Here is a 10,900-nt window from a genome sequence, read left to right on the forward strand (position 1 = left end):
GGCTTCATTTACAAATTAGTAACAATGTCTCACCCCATGTTCATTTGACATTATTTGAAAAACTAAAATCGCCAAAATATTTAAGGGGCATTGCACTAATAATGCCGCTGACTTGGGAAACGTTCCCACTGTTCTGTTCTTAGTACCAGTCTGCACGTTCAAACTAAAACAATGTAACTAATAATAGCATCTTTATGATTTCATTAATAAAATAATGATAAAAATACTTTCAAAATGCCGATGTTATGGATACATAATGAATTACTATGGGTATAAATATCACTGAATTGCAGAAATATCCTCCAATCCTCTATATGTAATTATTGGAGGAGAGTCACGTCATATTTTTCGATATACTGTAGGTGACATGAATCCCACTAGTGTTGAGTAATGTGCTGTTAAAAGTGGTGTAGGTCTTATTTATTTAAAGAGCATCTTGAAGTTAGAAGCAATAGGATTTGAAGCAAAAGCCTACAACATTTTGGCACCGTTTCGCACAGCTCTGAGAGAAGCATGTGGACTGGTCTTGACAAATCAATGAGATTTTTATTTTCACTGAATCTCCGTTTGGGAATTGGTTAGACTAGAATTATACAATTAGGGTGCAGAAATGTTATGCTCTTAGTGTAACCTTTATTTAACTAGGCAAGTCAGTTAAGAACACATTCTTATTGACAAGGACAGCCTACTCCTTCCACCCCGTCGGTTAATTAAACCCCGGTCTCCCATGTGCCCTGCCCGCACGACACAGGGATTCTTTAGCTAAACAGCCCAGTACTGTACTCCCGAACATCACATTGTACATCGCCATATTTTCCGTTCCATGCTAATGGAAACCCAGAGAGTTTTTCATTTTTCTTGGAATAGAAACACAGTGATATTAATCAAATGAATTAAGCACTTAAGTACCAGTCAACATTTTGGACACACTTACTCATTCCAGGGTTTCTTTATTTGTAATATTTTCAACATTGTAGAATAATAGTAAAGACATCACAACTATGAAATAACACATATGGAATCAGTTAAGAACAGCCTACTCCTTCCTCCCAGTCAGGGAATTGAATCCCGGTCTCCCGAGTGCCTGCATTCTCTAGTACAGCCATTATTAAAGGCCATGAAATGTTTCTCAAAGATGCCCTCTGGTGGTCAAACTAGCATTAACTAGCATTAAATGGTACCAGTGGTTCACACTTAAATAACGTGCCATATAATTCTGCAGCAACATGCAAGCTGCACTGCAGTATGCTGCAACTTTTAAAGGAGGAACCACTGTAAACCCCTGTTCATATAAACATCTGTCTTGTCCTGGACCAGAGTCTACACAGACCAGTGTGCTATAGTTATATCAGAGCTACAGTGGACCTTTATACAAACAAGCCATTTGTCACACGGGCCAGCAATCATTCACTTTGAACTGGAGTGTGTGTTTACAGGCAGTTGCAACAGTGCGACTTTAGGTCATTAGAATGCAGTCGCCAAAAGCAACAAAACACACCTGAATGAATTTCTGCAAATATGTAAATACTACGGGAGTCCTCTTACATTTGGGAACATTAGTCTATTGAGCAAACAATCATCAAAAAGGTAGTTTCTCTCTCCCTCAGTTATGCACACCAACAACTAATGCTAGCCAGAGCAAGATTATCTCAAATCTAACAAAGGAATATTAGATAAACCCTCTCAAACTTTTTCAGCTAGTTGGCCGTCAAAATTGCACTGAAACTATAGGGAATTATAACCTCCTCGTCTTTCTGCAGCTAACCTGCCAATGCATGCTTGTCCCAACCAAGCTAAAGTTGTCAAGCTTGCTAACTAGCTACTTCCAGACACAAATGAGAGAGCACCTCACTGACCATTTTACTTGCCAAGGCAGAACTGGTTAGGCTGTTTACATGTTTTCTAGAGCGTGCTTGACTAACTATATCTTTTTTGGCCTACATTTACTGACACCGGTCATATTCAGCAGGTGTTGCGCATTCGTAAATTCATCAGTTATTCTGCACTCTGGCACACCAAGACAGTCGTGAAGAGGGCACGACAAAGCCTATTCCCCCTCAGGAAACTAAAAAGATTTGGCTTGGGTCCTGAGATCCTCAAAAGGTTCTACAGCGGCAACATCGAGAGCATTCTGACTGGTTGCATCACTGCCTGGTACGGCAACTGCTCGGCTTCTGACCGCAAGGCCCTACAGAGGGTAATGCGTACGGCCCAGTACATCACCGGGGCTAAGCTGTCTGCTATCCAGGACCTCTACACCAGGCGGTGTCAGAGGAAGGCTCTAAAAATGGTCAAAGACCCCAGCCATAGACTGTTCTCTCTACTACCGCATGGCAAGCGGTACCGGAGTGCCAAGTTTAGGACAAAAAGGCTTCTCAACAGTTTTTCACCCCCTAGCCATAAGACACCTGAACAGGTAATCACAATTTGCATTGTGTGCCCCCCCCCTATCCCTCTTTCTACGCTGCTGCTACTCTCTTTTTATCATTTATACATAGTCACTTTATCTATACATTCATACCTCCATCAGCCTGACTAACCGGTGTCTGTACGTAGCCTCGCTACTTGTATAGCCTGTCTTGTTACTGTTGTTTTATTTCTTTACCTATTGTTTTTTGCACTATTGGTTAGAGACTGTAAGTAAGCATTTCACTGTAAGGTCTACACCTGTTGTACGCCGCCCACGTGACAAATAAACTTTCATTTGATTTGAGAGTGCTCTGAAATTGGAATAGATGGCCAGAGTGAATTTACATACACAAGAGATATTCTAACTGTTTATAGTTAGCTAACGCACTTTTGTACATCACCCTGTAACATACAATTGACCTTATTTTAGCTGCCCCTCTCTGCATGATTTAAGAAAGCAATAAGCTCCGTCTGGTCTTTTTAAAAATGACAGGTCAGGAAGCGAAACCTACTGCGTGATAGGGAAAGCTGTGTGGGGAAACAGCTTCTTTTTTTTTTTTTTACCCGATCGGTCCAATCTATCACCTCTAAAATGTAAATAAACACTACAAGCAGTTTATATAATGTGTCATTACATACCTATTTGAAGGTTAGTGTTGAATTCAATCGTGTTTTTAGGGCGGTGCTAAAGTGATCTTCAGAAGTAAACAGCGGTTGTCGTGGCTTTTGAGAGTGATTGGGGACATTGCCCTGTGTAGGGTCCCGTCTTTCGGATGGGTCGTTAAACGGGTGACCTGACTCTGTTGTCACTAAGATCCCATGGCACTTATCGTAAGAGTAGGGGTGTTAACCCCATTGCCCTGGCTAAATTCATAATTTCCATCTAAAAATGAATGCATTCAGTTCTACAATTGACTAGATATCCCCCCTTACCCTGTCCCTTTCTTGTTTAAAATCTGCGAGAGAAGCGCTACACCTGGTGGAGAAGCTGTCCAATTTAAAAGGTACAGCGTCAGAGGGGTCAGTTTTTTTCAACTTTTCTCCAATACTAATTGGGCCATTACCATGTCAATCAGCGCTTGAATAGAAACGTAGTTCACACCCCAGATTTTGATGCCAATACAGTCGCTACAATCCCATTAGTTTTCACTGCAGCCTCGTTTGAATGCCGCGGTTGCGCAGATTTGTACGGAATGGGGTTAGTCAGCAGTAATTAATTCAAGTTCTTGCTAGCTAACCAAACGATACCTGCATCACTAACTGTGTATAGCCACCAAAAACCAATGAGAGGAAAAAGTCAGTCACACACCCACTCCTCCAATGGCAGGACATGCTCCTAGCTAGCAAACGTTAGGCTCCATGTTTTTAGCTTACTACATAAATAGACATGCTAGCCTATTAGCCATGTTATGACTGACTTGTTAGCATTGCCGTTGCTAGTTTGATTGCATTGACATTCCCAGCCTTAGGTACATTCGTCCAGAATATTGAGTCATTGAAACTGAAACGGTGCATCCCGAATCGATTTGGAAACGCTTAATGTTTGTGTTTTTGTATTCTTATGATTGGGACCTACTGGCTTATTATGACCAAGTTTATGGACTGCTTATCCGTTAACATTATGCTGTGTGCGACTGCCGCCTTTCCACCGGCCCTATGCAGTGAAGTGGGGCACACTAATTTTGCCAAACGGCCCACCTATGTTTTATTTTTTAATTGCTAGAGATTTTTTACATTTTCACTCTCCTGCATGAGTGTGCTGGTATTACGGTTGCTGTCCTTTCAAAATCAGGAACCTGTCAAACACTGAAGGCCTATAGGTTCTCCACTATGCAAACATGTCTACAATAGATACAGTGCCTTGCGAAAGTATTTGGCCCCCTTGAACTTTGCGATCGTTTGCCACATTTCAGGCTTCAAACATAAAGATATAAAACTGTATTTTTTTGTGAAGAATCAACAACAAGTGGGACACAATCATGAAGTGGAATGACATTTATTGGATATTTCAAACTTTTTTAACAAATCAAAAAGTGAAAAATTGGGCGTGCAAAATTATTCAGCCCCCTTAAGTTAATACTTTGTAGCGCCACCTTTTGCTGCGATTACAGCTGTAAGACGCTTGGGGTATGTCTCTATCAGTATTGCACATCGAGAGACTGACATTTTTTCCCATTCCTCCTTGCAAAACAGCTCGAGCTCAGTGAGGTTGGATGGAGAGCATTTGTGAACAGCAGTTTTCAGTTCTTTCCACAGATTCTGGATTGGATTCAGGTCTGGACTTTGACTTGGCCATTCTAACACCTGGATATGTTTATTTTTGAACCATTCCATTGTAGATTTTGCTTTATGTTTTGGATCATTGTCTTGTTGGAAGACAAATCTCTGTCCCAGTCTCAGGTCTTTTGCAGACTCCATCAGGTTTTCTTCCAGAATGGTCCTGTATTTGGCTCCATCCATCTTCCCATCAATTTTAACCATCTTCCCTGTCCCTGCTGAAGAAAAGCAGGCCCAAACCATGATGCTGCCACCACCATGTTTGACAGTGGGTATGGTGTGTTCAGGGTGATGAGCTGTGTTGCTTTTACGCCAAACATAACCAAGCAAAGTTCAAGGGGGCCGAATACTTTCGCAAGGCACTGTATAAAGGCTGTTAATATAATGTTTCAAAAAAGGAGCGTATATATTTGGCCTGGTGAAGCAGTTTTATGCGCTGACTGAATGGATGCTGATAATTCTGAGTTATTTTACTCAGCTGGTCTTGGGAAGAAATTACTAGTCCTCACTGTCCAAGACCGAGAACAAATGTACCGACACAGAGACAAGGCCACACTCAATGTGGTCTCGAGACCAGACTCGTACTACAATACTGCCAGGTATAATAAAATCAAACCTCATAAATAGTGCTGATTATGAGAACTGACTGGTGAACTGCACTGCATTGAGATAGCACTTTTTATTTTCCAAATGGCACTTGATTTGACTATCCCAGTGAAGCACAAAAACATCCCACCCACAAACTTCCATAGACAACCATGAACCTCTGAAACAACTCCTCCCTTAAATATCCCATTCATTTTCTTGAGTAAACACATTGTGTAACATGGGCCATGCTGCTACAGAAACAAGCTGGTTCTTCAGCATTCTATTCTTTTCTCGAAGCTACCTTACTGGTTCTAATGAAACGATCCCCCAAAAGGTTTGGCATGATAAATTATCCATGGGCTAAAAACAGCATAGCATTATCTAGTGGTGTACAATAAAGCGAATGTCACAAAAAGATCAAAATGTTGAGTTGTTATACTGAGGAGTGCATACGGTTTGTGTAAAATAGAGAATAATTTCTGAATGAAGTCTTTTTTCCAATATTAATTGTGATGGAAAGAAGTTTATTCTAAAACATAAATTATCATTCATATCAATTCAACTGAATTTGGAGCTTTGTCAAATGGGAGAATCTAACCCTGTCACAATCAAGGCTCATTGTTGTCCCAAAATAGATTAATAAGTAGGCTACATTCATAACACGTTCATATTGAGCTTTATTCTAAGTGAACACCACTCGCTCACCTCTAAATAATTCAAAGAAACTCACAGAATGTATATAAAAGTAGCCTACAATATCATATAGTCTAGAATAAACCATTGGTTTCTGATGAGATCATTTTCATTCGGTTTGTAATACCTTACACACAACTCAGGTTTTTAATGAGCTCTGTGCCTTTGATTGTGAGGAATATATATTACAAAAAGAGAGCCTGATGTTTGAGGATAGGATGAGGTATTAATTTAGCTAGCAAGGCTTTAGGAAAAAAATAAGGTGTCGAAGACTCGCCTCACATCAGTGAAACTCACTGGGGAGTTGAGTACAAACTGTACTCACTGGTCATACAAAAAGACAGTATTTCAAAAGAACTGAGCTATGTGGTAAAAAATAATAATTGACTGTCTGCTTATCACTCAGATGTTTGCTGAATGTTCTGTAAAAGTGAATCATGTACAGAAATGTGATATTGGCAGTGTTGTCATCATGACAAATATATTGAACAAAAATATATTTTTTTTAAAACAATAATTTCAAAGATTTTACTAAGTTACAGTTCATATAAAGAAATCAGTGCAGACTTGGGTGGGCCTGTGAGGGCATTGGCCCCACCCACTGGGGAGCCAGGCCCAGCCAATCAGAATGTGTTTTTCCCCACAAAAGTGCTTTATTAGAGACAGAAATACTCCTCAGTTTCATCAGCTGGCCAGGTGGCTGGTCTCAGATGGTCCCGCAGGTGAAGAAGCCAAATGTGGAGGTCCTTTGGTCCCCAGCACAAGGTGCACCTGTGCCAGAAGCATACCACCATACATCCCACTGCTGGCTTGCCTCTGAAGATAAGCAGGGTTGGTCCTTGTTGGTCCCTGGATGGGTGACCAGATGCTGCTGGAAGTGGTATTGAAGGGCCATATCCCAATGCCTCAGTGCAGTGATTGGGGACATTGCCCTGTGTAGGGTCCCGTCTTTCGGATGGGACGTTAAACGGGTGACCTGACTCTGTTGTCACTAAGATCCCATGGCATTTATCGTAAGAGTAGGGGTGTTAACCCCATTGCCCTGGCTAAATTCATAATTTCCATCTAATCATCTCCAGCTTCCAATTGGCTCATTCATCCCCCTTCCTCTCCCCTGTAACTATTCCCCAGGTTGTTGCTGTAAATGAGAACGTGTTCTCAGTCAACTTACCTGGTAAACTAAGGATTAAAAATTATTACAAATCATTTAAAATAATGCTGTTTAATCAGCTGCTTGATATGCCACACCTGTCAGGTGGATGGATTATATTGGCAGAGGATAAATGCTCACTAACAGGGATTTAAAAAAATTGAAAGAAATATGCTTTTTGTGCATATGGAACACTTCTGGGATCTTTTATTTCAGCTCATGAAGCATACCAACACTTTAGATGTTGCGTTTATATTTTTGTTCATTATAGAACAGATATGTTCATGAATGGAAATGCCTAAGTAGCTTAGCCCAAGATGTATTAAGGAGCCTACCGTTACTCCTTAAAGACCAAGGACCTTTTATTTATTTTTTTAGAGGTAGCCTGGCTCTGGCAGCCAAAACAGCCAAATAAAACACTCCATCTAAACATGAATCAATTCTCAATTGTGATATACGGTTCTAGAAATACATTTCTCCCTGCTCTGCTGACGGAGTTCTTTGCTCCACTCATAAAGGAGTAATAAAGGCCTAGTGCACTCATTTGGTGGGAATTGTGTTTTTGTATTAATTACATTTTTTCTTAAATTGTGATTTATCAGGGGGTGCTGCAGCACCCTCAGCACCCCTACTTCCCACAGCTATGGCTGTAACATGGAGACATGGCCATGTGGGAAAACTAACCCTAACCCTATAAAGGCGGTGTCTCAATTACGCTTTAGAAAATTATTTCTCGCTGATATGAAGAAAAGGTCCTTATGCTTCCAAAACGGTACTGCGAGCAATGAGTGTTAATGTTCAGACTGAACGTTGCGGTTCTTAACAAAACTATCCCTCTACATAACAGACTGAATTATTTGGGGTGTGGATTCTACAAGACAGAAACATTCCACAGGGTTGTTGGTCTATGCTGATGCGATGGCATCATGCAATTGCTGCAGATTGGAAGGCGGTACACCACCAGCCTGTACTGTTGACACCAGGCAGAAATGGGTCCATGGACCCATGCTGTTTACGCCAACTCCTGAATCTGCCATCAGCATGACGCAGCAGGAACTGGGATTCGTCGGACTAGGCAATGTTTTTCCACTGCTCAATAGCAGTGTTGGAGATCGCTTACCCACGGGAGCCCATCCGTGACAAGGATCGACGAGTTGTGCATTCCAATATGCTGTTCTGCACACCACTGTTGTACTGCAGCAATATTTGTCTGTTTGTGGGCCGCCTGTTAGCTTGCACAATTCTTGCCATTCTCCTTCAACCTTTCTCATCAACGAGCTGTTTTCCCCCACAGGACAGCCACTGACTGGATGTTTTTTGTTTGTCACAACATTCTCTGGAAACCCTAGACACTGTTGTTCATGAAAAGCCCAGGAAGGCAGCTGTTTTTGAGATCCTAGATCGGGTGTGCCTGACACCAACGATCAAACCACGCTCAAAGTCGCTTAGGTCACTCGTTTTGCCCATGCTAACGTTCAATCGAACATAACCGAATGCCTTGATGCCTGTCTGCCTGCTTTATATATCAAGCCATGGCCATGTGACTCACGGTCTGTAGAAGCGATAAAAAAAAAATTAAACGGGGTGGTGTACCTAAAACTGTTTGGTGAGAGTATATTTCCACACCGAGGTTGGAATAATACTGTGACATTTAAAAAATGATAATGCCCTTTTAGTGTAAGAGCTGTTGAAAAGACAGACTCAAATGTCTGCCTGTTTTGGTGGGATGGAGTTTGTGTCTGCCTGGTGAAATCAAATGAGTTAATAGACCAATAAGAAAGAGTTCCAAACTGCTCTGTCAATTTCTGCTAATTTTCCATTTTCCCCTCCCACTCAGAGGGATTATTGAGCAGTGACAGTCCTCCCAAAATTATTGCTTGAGAAATTGCTCTCTGCTAAAAAAAAGAAGCAATTTTTGTTCATTTTTTACCATTTTAATTGAAAACAATCATAGTAATTGTTACCCAGAAATAATTGGATATTGGAGATAAATGTCCAATGCAGCAGTTTTTTGGGGGCTGCAGGTAGTCTAGAAGAACGTTGGGCCAGTAACCAAAAGGTCTCTGGTTCGAGTAGCCGACACGAGTTGGGTGGGGAAAAATAAAATCTGTCGATGTGCGCTTGAGCAAGGCACTTAACCCTAATTTGCACCAGTGGCGTGATAATACTATGGCTGACCCTGTAAAAACTACATTTCACTGCATCTTTCAGGTGTATGTGAGAATAAAACCAGGCCACGGCTGCAGTAACCTGCCAAGTTCAATAGGTTGCAATTACACAAGTATTTTGGCCTATTTGTTGGAGATTTTTAACAATATAACATGATTGACCAGGCACAAAAATATGGCATAGCTTATGGGAAATGGGTTTGGGAGGATTTAAATAAGTAAACTTTTATTAATTGCTGTCAGTGTCAACTGGCTATGTGACAGACTAGTCTTTGTTCGTGTGTTGATACAATGTCGCAAGAACAATGAGGAAATATGTCAAGCCAGGCCCTTCCACAATTTTTTGTGTATATATATATATATATAAATAAAACATGAAGGCTACTTTTTGTTTCATGCAGTCATATAAGCACTACTAATACCGCACTAATAGTTTGACGTTTTTGTTTCGTTCATGAATAGGCCAATGACACACACACACATATATATATATATATATTTATAATAGGCTAACAAATCGGAAGTTCACCAGCGATTTCATACGTTTCGACTGAGTTTACCTGTAATTCAGGTACATTTACATTTACATGCGCGTTGATGCTGGAAATTGTAGAGAGAAAATAACAAACAACCCAACCTAAACCAAAAGAACACAACACTCACCGTTTTAAAGAAATACCAATATATCACAAGGTAGGGAATCTGCAGCTCTTCCAAATGTGTTTGAATTCTTGAAATAGAAACAGCTAGGAGTTTCGGGAAGAAATTGACGACGCCTATGATACTGTCCCAACAGTCGTTGCGGTAAAAACAAAAAAAAATACAGAGGGCTCGTTATAAATTAAACCACATAACTAAAAGCACGTGTTACAACTTTGCTGTTATCGTTGTTACGGACTCTTTCTTCCTGTATAATTCCAATTTTTGACAGCATCCGTCCCATTCACTTGCTGTAGGCTATTCCGTTTTTTAGAATCGTATGTTTCTTGCAGTTGTTGATGCGCAGATGTAGTGAGCAATGATCGACTTCGGCACCTGAAATACTGGATTAGTGATGTTTTCAGAGCTGCGAGGTCAAACCCCGCCTCTTGAGCGGCACTGTATTTACTGCAGCCCTCTGTAGCCTACTGAACCACGTTCGCACAAGCAGCAACCACGACTCTCTGCGAGCGAAGGGAGGAGTTTCACTGCACTTTCTTGTGAACTTTCCGCCACCAATCACTCAGGTAGGATGCAGTTTGAGAATATTGTGGCGGGAGGTGTGGAAGGAGTCGAATTTAGCATACCGGTTGGCTATGCATTTTTACATAGTTTGTCCAGGTTAATAGCCTGCGGTGCTTCGGCTACATACAGCAGTCCAACGCAAGCAATGTGGCGACAATTAGGCCTAAAACAAGGACAACAAGGATAACAATGGCGAAATTGTGGCGTAGCCTAGATATTGGTGGGACGAGTCCAAAGAACAGTAGATGGATTTTTTTTTTTTTTATTTACATTTGAAAAGCATTTCCTGTAATTCTACACAGTTTGACATGATTTATCTCTTGATGGGTATATGGAGAGGTATTTTGAAAGCTGTAAGTGGAAGGATATCTTCATCATCATTAAGACTGAG

General features: G+C 41.0%; 1 protein-coding gene across 3 annotated transcripts in view; it reads right to left on the bottom strand.

Annotated features, from left to right (window-relative positions):
- The window catches only part of LOC110500607 (inactive ubiquitin carboxyl-terminal hydrolase 53), a 52,848-nt gene extending 42,352 nt beyond the window's left edge, over positions 1-10,496 (bottom strand). For 2 of the 3 annotated variants that reach the window (XM_036958064.1, XM_036958063.1), the window contains exon 1: positions 9,949-10,496. The gene's annotated coding sequence lies outside the window, so the exon portion shown is untranslated. The remainder of the gene's footprint in view (positions 1-9,948) is intronic. The other variant, XM_021578056.2, reaches the window with a different exon arrangement.
- Between the last annotated feature and the right edge of the window lie 404 nt (positions 10,497-10,900).

This window comes from Oncorhynchus mykiss, chromosome 21 (assembly GCF_013265735.2).
Source record: "Oncorhynchus mykiss isolate Arlee chromosome 21, USDA_OmykA_1.1, whole genome shotgun sequence".
Taxonomy (NCBI): Eukaryota; Metazoa; Chordata; class Actinopteri; order Salmoniformes; family Salmonidae; genus Oncorhynchus; species Oncorhynchus mykiss.